The following is a 13,001-nucleotide window of genomic DNA, read 5'->3' as shown; positions in this document are numbered from 1 at the left end:
GGCCCGAATTGGAGAAGTGCATAGATCTCGGAGGGTTATGGGGCTGCAGAAGGTTACACAGATAGTGCGAGGCAAGGCCCTGAAGGGATTTGAAAACAAGGAAAAGGATTATAAAATCGAGGTGTTGGCAGACTGGGAGCCAATGTAAACCTACTCCTGCTCCTATTTCTTATGTTCTTATGTCCTTTTGTTCAATGAGTACAGAGGTGATGGGCGAGTGGGACTTGGGGCGAATTTTGGTTGAGCTCAAGTTTACGGAGTGTGCAAAGTGGGAGGCCAGCCAGAAAAGCATTCGGATAGTCAAGTTTAGAGGTAACACAGGCACGGATGAGGATTTCAGCAGAAGATGAGCTGAGGCAGGGGGCAGTGATGGGAGATAGTATGGAGGTGGATGTGTAGATATTCGTGGTGATGAAGATGGATCAGAAGCTCAGCCTAGGTTTAAATAGCAGGTAAATGTTGGAATAGTCTGGTTCAGCCACAGACAAAGGCCTTGGAGAGGGATGGCGTTGGAGGCTAAGGAACGGTAGGGATTGAAGACCATGGGATGGAAATTCGGTTTGAGGCTAATTAGGGCGCTAATGGTGGCAGGACGACAAATTTTGCACCAGGAAAAGGTTTGCATCTGCAGCCACAAAATTCATCAGCTGGGCCCTGAGTGTGGAGCAGAGCGTTAAGGGAGGCTAGGCCAGCTGAGTAACTGAAAATCCTGAGCTAAAGAGCCGGCCTCAGAGTGTCCCAAGAGGGGCTTCCCCGTGAAAAACAAAACCAGCAATATCAACACAAAAAACATATCCAATGCCTTGCTCACCCCAGATAAAGATAAATCGCAAAACAAACCATCGCACTTACCTCAGGTATTCATTCCTTCCCTCACCACGGTCGTAACAGGAGCAAGGATGTCTTACTACAGTTATACAGGGCCTTGGTGAGACCGCACCTGGAGTATTGTGTGCAATTTTGGTCTCCTTACCCAAGAAAGGATATACTTGCCATTGAGGGAGTGCAGCAAAGGTTCACCAGTCTGATTCCTGGGATGGCAGGACTGTCGTCTGAGCAAAGATTGGTCGACTAGGCCTGTATTCACTAGAGTTTAGAAGAATGAAAAGGGATCTCATTGAAACATATAAAATTCTGACTGGGTTTGGATAGACTGGATGCGGGGAGGATGTTTCCCCTGGCTGGGAAGTCTAGAACAAGGGGTCACAGTCTCAGGATACGGGGTAGGAAATTTAGGACCGAGATGAGGAGAAATGTTTTCACTCAGAGGGTGGTGAACCTGTGGAATTCTCTACCACAGAAGGCTGTGGAGGCCAAGTCACTGAATATATTTAAGAGGGAGATAGATAGATTTCTAGGAACAAATGGCATCAAGGGGTATGGGGGAAAAGCGGGAATATGGTGTTGAGATAGAGGATCAGCCATGATCATATCGAATGGCAGTACTGACTCGAAGGGCCGAATGGACTGCTACTGCTCCTATTTTCTATGTTTCTATGGTTCTATGTAACAGCTTGAACTGCCTGCTTTCCCAGGCGGTCCCACTAGGGCGCACTACGGGGTGCTGCAGCCGAATTTCAGGACGGTGTCGCAATCGGGAGCGTTGCAAACCGGCTTGACTCGCCCGGGCGGTACTACTCCGTGCCCCCGCAACACCGGCACCAAATGTTCCGGCGGGCTGCTGGAATTTGGCCGCCCACCCGGAAATCATTCCCGCCACTACAATACGTGAGCAGAGGCTGCAACAGACTGAATTGCCCCCCCCCCCCCAGTGGCTTTGGTCTTCCCAATATTTAGTTGGAGGAATTTTTAGCTCATCTATTACTGGATGTCAGACAAGCAGTGTGACAAATCAGAAGGGGTGAAGGGACAAGAGAGGTGGCAGTAAGGTAAAGCTCGGTGTCATCAGTGTACATGTGGAAAAGGACGCTATGTTTTCGGAAGATGCCGCTGAGGGGCACGTACAGATGAAAAATAGGAGGGGGCCAAGGATAGATTGTTGCAGGTGCTTCTCTGGCTATTACTGGATGGATAAGAATGAAACCAGGCGAAGGCAGTCTCATCCAGCTAGACAATGGAGGGGAGGCTTTGTAGGAGGATGGAGTGGTCAACCGCATTAATGGTTGCATACAGGTCGAGAAGCACGAGGTCACAGTCACATAGATATTTTTGATATTTTTATCAGGGCTGTTTCTGTGGTGGGTGAAAATCGTATTGGAGGGGCTTTAGTGTTTGTGGAACAGCCCTTTACGAATTGGCATATATTTCGAATAGTTTCAAAAATTACTTATGGCTAAAAATTCGGTATAGTCTGGTTTGAGGTGGTGACACCACCTAGCTGCTAACTTTTAGCGCCGGGCGATGCTTACCGCCTCCAATCTGGAATATTGGTTTTTAGTGTCCCAAGAGGGAGTGGAGCGCTAAGGGAAGAGTTCCACACCCCTCTGAGGGCGCTAACCCTAATTCCTGGGGCGCTATATATAACCAATAAGGGAATTAAGGGTTAACGGGGAGCGGGCGGGTAAGTGGAGCTGAGTCCATGGCCAGATCAGCCATGATCTTGTTGAATGGCGGAGCAGGCTCGAGGGGCTAGATGGCATACTCCTGTTCCTAATTCTTATGTTCTTATGTTCTATTGCAGGAGCACTGCTGAAGTTCTGGCGCAAGGAAACCGGCATCCCAGCGCCTAAAGGGGAGGTCAGCTGGACCACCCGAAAAGTTAAAGAGAAGCCAAGGCAACTAAACAACAGTGTGCAGCATCTAGGAGAGAGGCATTAATGGGAAGAAATGTCATTTTTACTGCCCACCTACTCCCGCTCGGACATATCGCCCCGGCAGCTTCTCCGTGATGCCTGCTTTCCCTGTCGGAAATAACGGCAGGCGCTACGGCAGGCGAAAGCAGTCAAGTTCATGACCACGACGCTACGGGGGCATTGCACACTCGGTGATGTCACCGAGTGGATGGCGCCAGAGAGCACAGCGCCAACTGATAGCGCCGCTGCTAAACCGCAACTGAAGTTCGCGGGAGACACTGACAGCGTGGCACTAATAGGCAGTGCTAAACAAATGAATTTCTAACCCTTACATTTTAAAATAATCTGTTATTCTTAGAGAACTGGAATGGACAATTATCTAGTGATGATGATGATGGAATAGTTAAAAAAGGATCTTATTTGAGGAGTGTTATGTCTTGAATAAAGAGTCAGACCAGATACTGCAAGCTCAAAGTAAGTTGTGACCGAAGTCCTTTATTACAGGTCTGAGAGTGCCTCTCCAGCCTGTGAGGCCTCCTTATGTACAGGTGCTGCCAAGGGATTGTGGGATCCTTTGGGACTCGAGGGGATGAGTCCTCTGGTGGTTAAACATGGTATTTACAGGTTTACATATAGAACAACATTCCCCACCCCCCGCCCCCACCCCGCAAGTCAATAGTGTAACTATTTGCAATGTGAGTCGATGTGGGGCCTTCATTTCCCTGGTTGATCATCTCGGTGCAAATGCTGGTTTTGGTGAGTCGTTTGTTGGGCCCTTGCTGGGCTGCTGCACAGCTGATCTTGCTGGGCTGCTGGGCGTGGTGAATCCTGCTGGGCTGCTGCAGGTGATGGGTTCTGCTTCGTGGTCAACCGTTGGGTCGGTTGCCACTTGCGTGTGTGTTGGAGGGTCGAGAAAGGTAGAGTCTATTGTGGGTTGTTCTGGATAGTCCGTGAATCTGAGTTTGATTTGGTCCACGTGTTTCCTGCAGGTGAGTCCATTTGAAAGTTTGACCTGAAACACCCTACTCCCCTCTTTGGCCATGACATTGCCGGGAAGCCACTTGGGACCCTGTCCATAGTTCAACACAAATACAGGATCATTAACCTTGATGTCGTGTGACACATTTGTGCGATCATGATATGTATTCTGTTGAAGCCGCCTGCTCTCTACCTGTTCATGTAGATCAGGGTGGACTAACGAGAGCATTTTATTAATTGCCCTTTTCATGAGCAGTTCAGCGGGGGGAACCCCAGTGAGCGAGTGGGGTCTTGTGCGGTAATTAAGCAGGACTCGGGATAGGCGAGTTTGCAGTGAGCCTTCAGTTACCCTCTTCAAGCTCTGCTTGATTGTTTGCACTGCTCGCTCTGCCTGACCATTGAACGCTGGTTTGAATGGGGCAGATGTAACATGTTTGATCCCATTGCGGGTCAGGAACTCTTTGAACTCGGCACTGGTGAAGCACGGCCCATTGTCACTCACAAGGACGTCAGGCAGGCCGTGCGTGGCAAACATGGCCCGCAGGCTTTCAATGGTGGCAGCGGACGTGCTTGCTGACATTATCACACATTCAATCCATTTGGACTTCATATCTACAAACACTAAGAACATTTTTCCCAAGAATGGGCCTGCATAGTCGACATGGACCCTGAATCACGGTTTGCAGGGCCAGGACCATAAACTTATTGGCACCTCCCTGAGTGCATTGCTTAACTGTGAACATGTATTACATTTGTGCACACAGGACTCTAAGTCTGCATCGATACAGGGCCACCACACGTGGGATCTGGCTATCGCTTTCATCATTACAATGCCTGGGTGGGTGCTGTGGAGGTCACTAATGAAAGTGTCCCTGCCCTTTTTTGCCATCACTACCTGATTGCCCCATAGGAGACAGTCTGCCTGGATAGACATTTCATCTCTACACCACTGCTACGGTTTTATTTCTTCCTGCATCTCTAACGGGACACTGGACCAACTCCCGTGGAGCACACAGTTTTTTTACTAAAGACAGGAAGGGGTCCTGGCTCATCCAGGTTCTAATCTGTCGGGTGGTAACAGGTGATTGCTCACACTCAAATGCTTCCATTACCATAAATAAATCTGCGGGCTGTGCCACCTCCACCCCTGTGGTGGGCAATGACAGCCTACTGAAAGCATCGGCACAGTTTTCTGTGCCTAGCCTGTGGTTGATGGCGTAGTTGCATGCGGACAGCGTGAGCGCCCATCTCTGGATGCGGGCCGATGCATTCTTTTTATACCCTTACTTTCAGAAAAGAGGGATATAAGTGGCTTATGGTCGGTTTCCCATTCAAATTTGAGCCCAAACAGATATTAATGCATTTTCTTTACTCCATAAACACATGCTAACGCTTCATTTTCGATCCTGCTATAGACCCTCTCAGCCTTAGACAGATTTCTGGTTGCATAATCAACCTGTTGCAATTTCCCAAATTCATTAGCTTGTTGCAAAACACACCCGATACCATATGACGACACATCACATGCTAGTACTAAATGCTTACATGGATTGTACAACACAAGCAATTTGTTTGAGCATAACAGTTTCTTCGTTTTCTCAAAGGCATTTTCTTGGCTTTTACCCTATACCCATTCATCTCCTTTACGCAGTAAAGAGTGCAGTGGTTCTAACAATGTTCGAAGACCCGGTAAGAAGTTACCAAAGTAGTTTAGGAGTCCTAGAAATGACCGCAGCTCTGTCACGTTCTGTGGTCTCGGTGCGTTCTTGATTGCCTCCGTCTTCAAATCGGTGAGCCTGATGCCGTCCGCCCAATCCTCCTCCCCAAGAACATAAGAACATAAGAATTAGGAACAGGAGTAGGCCATCTAGCCCCTCGAGCCTGCTCCACCATTCAACAAGATCATGGCTGATCTGGCCGTGGACTCAGCTCCACTTACCCGCCCGCTCCCCATAACCCTTAATTCCCTTATTGGTTAAAAATCTATCTATCTGTGACTTGAATACATTCAATGAGCTAGCCTCAACTGCTTCCTTGGGCAGAGAATTCCACAAATTCACAACCCTCTGGGAGAAGAAATTCCTTCTCAACTCGGTTTTAAATTGGCTCCCCCGTATTTTGAGGCTATGCCCCCTAGTTCTAGTCTCCCCGACCAGTGGAAACAACCTCTCTGCCTCTATCTTGTCTATTCCTTTCATGATTTTAAATGTTTCTATAAGATCACTCCTCATCCTTCTGAACTCCAATGAGTAAAGACCCAGTCTACTCAATCTATCATCATAAGGTAACCCCGTCATCTCCAGAATCAGCCTAGTGAATCATCTCTGTACCCCCTCCAAAGCTAGTATATCCTTCCTTAAGTAAGGTGACCAAAACTGCATGCAGTACTCCAGGTGCGGTCTCACCAAGACCCTGTACAGTTGCAGCAGGACCTCCCTGCTTTTGTACTCCATCCCTCTCGCAATGAAGGCCAACATTCCATTCGCCTTCCTGATTACCTGCTACACCTGCAAACTAACTTTTTGGGATTCATGCAGGTCCCTCTGCACTGCAGCATGTTGTAATTTCTCTCCATTCAAATAATATTCCCTTTTACTGTTTTTTTTTCCAAGGTGGCTGACCTCACATTTTCCGACATTTTATTCCATCTGCCAAATATTAGCCCATTCACTTAACCTATCTAAATCTCTTTTCAGCCTCTCTGTGTCCTCTAAACAATCCGCTTTCCCACTAATCTTTGTGTCATCTGAAAATTTTGTTACACTATACTCTGTCCCCTCTTTCAGGTCATCTATGTATATTGTAAACAGTTGTGGTCCCAGCACCGATCCCTGTGGCACACCACTAACCACTGATTTCCAACAGAAAAGGATCCATTTATCCCGACTCTCTGCTTTCTGTTAGCCAGCCAATTCTCTATCCATGCTAATACATTTCCTCTGACTCCGCGTAGCTTTATCTTCTGCAGTAACCTTTTGTGTGGCACCTTATCGAATGCCTTTTGGAAATCTAAATACACCACATCCATCGGTACACCTCTATCCACCATGCTTGTGATATCCTCAAAGAATTCCAGTAAATTAGTTAAACATGATTTCCCCTTCATGAATCCATGTTGCGTCTGCTTGATTGCACTATTCCTATCTAGATGTCCCGCTATTTCTTCCTTAATGATAACTTCAAGCATTTTCCCCACTACAGATGTTAAACTAACCAGCCTATAGTTACCTGCCTTTTGTCTGCCCCCTTTTTTAAACAGAGGCATTACATTAGCTGCTTTCCAATCCGCTGGTACCTCCCCAGAGTCCAGAGAATTTTGGTAGATTATAACGAATGCATCTGCTGTAACTTCCGCCATCTCTTTTAATACCCTGGGATGCATTTCATCAGGACCAGGAGACTTGTCTACCTTGAGTCCCATTAGCCTGTCCAGCACTACCCCACAAGTGATAGTGATTATCTCAAGATCTTCCCTTCCCACATTCCCGTGACCAGCAATTTTTGACATGGTTTTTGTGTCTTCCACTGTGAAGACCGAAGCAAAATAATTGTTTAAGGTCTCAACCATTTCCACATTTCCCATTATTAAATCCCCCTTCTCATCTTCTAAGGGACCAACATTTACTTTAGTCACTCTTTTCCGTTTTATATATCGGTAACAGCTTTTACTATCTTTTTATGTTTTGCGCAAGTTTACTTTTGTAATCTATCTTTCCTTTCTTTATTGCTTTCTTAGTCATTCTTTGCTGTCATTTAAAATTTTCCCAATCTTCTAGTTTCCCACTAACCTTGGCCACCTTATACGCATTGGTTTTTAATTTGATACTCTCCTTTATTTCCTTGGTTATCCACAGCTGGTTATCCCTTCTCTTACCGCCCTTCTTTTTCACTGGAATATATTTTTGTTGAGCACTATGAAAGAGCTCCTTAAAAGTCCTCCACTGATCCTCAATTGTGCCACCGTTTAGTCTGTGTTTCCAGTCAACTCTGCCCTCATCCCACTGTAGTCCCCTTTGTTTAAGCCTAGTACGCTCGTTTGAGACACTACTTCCTCACCCTCAATCTGTATTACAAATTCAACCATACTGTGATCACTCAGTCCGAGAGGATCTTTTACTGGGAGATCGTTTATTATTCCTGTCTCATTACACAGATCTAAGATAGCTTGCTCCCTTGTTGGTTCTGTAACATATTGTTCTAAGAAACAATCCCGTATGCATTCTATGAATTCCTCCTCAAGGCTACCCCGTGCGATTTGATTTGACCAATTGATATATAGGTTAAAATCCTCCATGATTACTGCTGTTCCTTTTTCACATGCCTCCATTATTCCCTTGATGATTGCCCGTCCCACCATGAAGTTATTATTTGGGGGCCTATAAACTACGCCCACCAGTGACGTTTTCCCCTTACTACCTCTAATCTCCACCCACAATGATTCAACATTTTGTTCATTAGAGCCAATATCATCTCTCACAACTGCCCTGATATCATCCTTTATTAACAGAGCTACCCCACTTCCTTTACCTTCTTGTCTATCTTTCCGAATTTCATATACCCCTGTATGTTTAATTCCCAGTCTTGGCCATCCTGCAACCACGTTTCTGTAATGGCCACCAAATCATACCCATGTGTAATGATTTGTGCCATCAACTCATTTACTTTATTTCGAATGCTGCGTGAGTTTAGGTAGAGTGTTTTAATACTAGTTTTTAAACCATGATTTTTAGTTTTGACCCCTCCTGCAGCTCCTTTATATTCATACATATTGTCCCTTCCTATCACCTTGTGGTTTACACTTACCCCAGTGTTACTCTGCTCTGTTGCCTCCTGCCTTTTGCATTCTTTCTTGGGGTCCTGTTCATCTGAGCTCTCACCCACTCTAACTAGCTCAGAGCCCTCTCCTGGGTTCCGAATACTCCTTGCATTGAGGCACCGAGCTTTCATGCTTGCCTTTTTATTACACTCCACTTCAGGAGCCAAGAAAATGCACTTCGAGTGTTTTAACCTGAGCCCCACATGATTAAGCCGACTAAGAGCCTCCTCCAGGTTCTGCAGGTGCTCGACGGTGTCCCGACCAGTAACCAAGATGTCATCCTGGAAGACCACAATGCGTGGGACTGACTTCAACTAGTTTTCCATGTTCCTCTAGAATATCGCCGCGGCTGATCGAATCCCAAACAGGCATCTTTTGTAAATGAAGAGACCTTTGTGCGTGTTGATGCAGGTGAGGCCCTTCAATGATTTCTCCAGCTCCTGCGTCATGTAGGCTGAGGTCAATTCCAGCTTCGTGAACATTTTCCCTCCCACCAGCGTCCCAAAAATATCATCTGCTTTTGGTAGCGGGTATTGATCCTGCAGGGAGAAACGATTGATAGTTACTTTGTAATCGCCACAGATTCTGATGGTGCCGTCTCCCTTGAGGACTGGGACAATAGGACTGGCCCACTCACTGAACTCGATCGGCGAAATGATGCCCTCTCGTTGCAGCCTGTCCAGCTTCATCACCACCCTCTTTCTCATCATGTATGGTACCGCTCTCGCCTTGTGATGGATGGGTCGCACCCCCGGAATCAAGTGGATCTGCACTTTTGCTCCTTGGAACTTCCTGATGCCCAGTTCAAACAGCAACGGGAACTTGTTTAGGACCTGGGCACATGAGGTGTTGTCGACAGACGAAAGCGCTCGGACGTCGTCCCAGTTCCAGCGTATCTTTCCCAGCCAGCTCCTGTTGAACAGCATGGGGCCATCGCCCGGTACCAGCCAGAGTGGTAAATTGTGCACCGCTCCATCGTAGGAGACCTTTATGGTAGCACTGCCGATTATGGGAATCAATTCCTTTGTGTATGTTCTCAGTTTAGTACGAATGGGGATCATTGAGGCCTTGCTGCACCACAATTTATTAAAAGTCTTTTTGCTCATTTTGGACTGGCTCGCGCTCGGGTCCAGCTTCATTGACACCGGGAGTCCATTTAATTCAACCTTCAGCATTATTGGGGGACACTTTGTGATAAATGTGTGCACCCCATATACCTCTGCCTCCTCAGTCTGAGGCTCTGCTTCGTTGTGATCCACCATGGATCTGTCCTCCTCTGCAACATGGTGGTTTGCAGGCTTAGCAGGGTTTGCAGCCCGCATGGACATACGTTGGAGGTGTCCCATTGTTCCACAGCCCTTGTAAACATATCCTTTGAAACGGCATGAATGGAAACGATGATCACCCCTACAGCGCCAACAAGGTGTTAATGGCCTTGCATTCACCACCCTGATGGTGGGCCCTGAGTCACCTACAGATGTACAGCTGCAGACATGTGAGGCCTGCTCTGTACATTACGATTCAAAAACAACATTACTTTGTTCACAGTACTTGCAACAGCACTGTGTGCTGAGAGATTTGTTTGGTATTGTCACTGGTGGCAATAAACGCTTGGGCTATCGTTGTGGCTTTACTCAAGGTTGGGGTCTCTACAGTCAAAAGTTTGGAAAGTATTAATTCATGGCGAATGCCAAGCACAAAGAAGTCCGTGAGCATGTGCTCCAAGTGTCCTTCAAATTCGCAATGTCTTGCAAGGCGTCTTAGCTCGGTGACGTAGCTCGTCACTTCCTGGCCTTCAGACCTCTTGTACGTGTAGAACCGATACCTCGCCATCAGAATGCTTTCCTTTGGGTTTAGATGCTCCCAGACCAGTGTGCACAAATCATCGTATGACTTCTCTGTGGGTTTTGCTGGTGCGAGCAGATTTTTCATGAGGCCATACGGTGGTGCCCCGCAAACGGTGAGGAGGATCGCCCTTTGTTGGCAGCGTTCGCTTCTCCTTCCAGCTCGTTGGTCACAAAGTATTGGTCGAGTCGCTCCACGAAGGTTTCCCAATCATCTCCCTCTGAAAATTTCTCCAGGATTCCCACTGTTCTCTGCACTGTTTTGGTGGGGCTCATCATCTGTATCTCGTCGCCAGTTGTTATGTCTTGAATAAAGAGTCAGACCAGATACTGCAAGCTCAAAGTAAGGTATGACCGTAGTCCTTTATTACAGATCTCAGAGTGCCTCTCCTGCCTGGGAGACGTCCTTATGTACAGGTGCGATCCCTTGGGACTCCAGGGGATGAGCCCTCTGGTGGTTAAACATGGTATTTACAGGTTTACATATATAACACGGAGGGTGGGGGCTCTTTGTATATAATAAAGCTCCAGTACTTTGTTAAGATTCCCATTTTTTAATTAATTATTAAGAATGAGGTTGAATACATGTGGGACACATTAAGCTTGTCAAGCAACACATTGGTAATAAAATCTGAAGCAGTGTGTGAACATTGCTCTCCAGTATGTCATCAGTATATGAGCTATACAGTTATAAATCAAGAATTCTGTGTGAAATATTTATGGTTGAACTTTCTTTTACCAAGAAACTGACTGCACAAAGTACACTTCTGCAAATAAACTGTATGAAACTACAGAACAAAATACTTATCAATAGAATCACCGCTTCTGTTTTCTGTAACTTCTGTATGGAGTGCAGTCCAGAGCAACCTTACATCTTCTCATACGGATAAAATTATTTTGGTTTATCAAATGCCAGCTACCAGTAGAAACGTTATTCTGTGAAACATAGGATCAGGAGGAGGTCATCCAGCCTCTTGAGCCTGTTCCGCCATGTAATGGGATCATGGCTGACCTGTATCTTAACTCTATCTATCCGCCCTGGTTTGGTAAACCTTAATACCCTTATGTAACATAAATCTATCAATCCTAGTTTTGAAATTTTCAATTGACTCCCCCACCCTGATCAGCTTTTTGAGGGAGAGAGCCCCAGATTTCCACCAACCTTTGTGGGAAGATGTGCTCCTTGATATCACACCTGAGCGGCCGAGCTCTAATTTTAAGGTTATGCCCCCTTGTTCTGGACCCCCCCGCCAGAGGAAATAGTTTCTCTCTATCTACCTGTCAAATCCTTTAATCATCTTAAACCCCTCAATTAGGTCACCCCTTAATCTTATGTAGTCAAGGGAATACTCGCCTAGTCTATGCAGCTTTTCCTCATAATGTAATCCTATGAACCCTTTTATCATTGTGGTGAATCTGCTGTGCCCCCTACTAGGCCAATATCTCCTTGCTGAGGGGCGGTGCTCAGAACTGGACGCAGTTCTCCAGATGGGATCTCACCAGAGCTCTGTCCAGCTGTAACATAACTTCCACCCTTTTGTATTCCAGCCCCCTCGAGATAAAGGCCAATATTCCATTAGCCTTATAAATTTATTTTGTACCTTCTTATGTCTCCTTTTTTGTCTGAGCGTCAAATCTTTAAATTGGGTCTCTCTGAAGTAATTTGAGACTTATTTCCACATTAGCAGTTGTTGTTGTTTAGTGTGTACACACACTTACATTTTTGGCATGATTAATACACAGAAGAAAAGAATGCCCCGGAATCAATAGTTCTGGAGGGAAAGACCCGTGGGAAGTGTATATCCGTTGAAATACTAGCTGAGTAAATGCAGGCTGAAAGAAATATAATTCCAGGGCAGAAATTTAATGAGCTATGAAGTAATGTGAAGGGAACTGAATCTGTTCTCAAGGGGGGAATCAGGACAAAAGAACTCGGGGTCATGAACAAAGGCCTGAAGCAAAATGTAACTTAAGAATTAAGTGCTTTGCCATGAATTATTAGCATATGCAATAGATTGCCACCTCGTACAGTGAATGCTTAATCAATTGACACACCGAAAGGAAAAAAATAAATGGACAATGCAGAGAGAGATATGTAGTGCCAAGGAAGGCGGGGCAATGGGACATTGGGCTGATGGGCCCTTCCTATTTTTGGATTCTTATGTTAATTAGGTCACCAGAAAGGGGAAAAATGAAGAGCCACAGGATCAGGTCTAATTGTTTGTGTGTGCTATGGACTGCCGATAGGAATTGTGGAGGGTGAACTGATTGGCTAGCATTCCTCAGTTGATAAAAACAGGTGGAAACCACAGCCGGAATTTCCCGGGAGCTGCTCCTGCTCTGTCGCCGTTACTTTGACGAAATTATGTGGGTGAAGCGAGCGCAGATTCCAGGAAATCCCCGGTACAGGTCACTCTTTCAAACTTCGGACAGCTTGGCAGTGGCAAAGTGTTTGATGTTCTTAAGCGTCTCTTGTGAGAGGTGCGAATTTGCACAGCCAGTCGCAATCTTTTCATACCCCTGAAGCTGCTAGTTGATGACTTAAAGTTTGGAAAGGGTTTGAGACCCCAGTGGTGAAATGTGCAACAAAAGTGGGAAAAGTTCCAACTA

The sequence above is a fragment of the Pristiophorus japonicus genome, chromosome 7 (assembly GCF_044704955.1).
Source record: "Pristiophorus japonicus isolate sPriJap1 chromosome 7, sPriJap1.hap1, whole genome shotgun sequence".
NCBI classification, from domain to species: Eukaryota; Metazoa; Chordata; class Chondrichthyes; family Pristiophoridae; genus Pristiophorus; species Pristiophorus japonicus.
Note: the sequence above shows the minus strand (reverse complement) of the source record.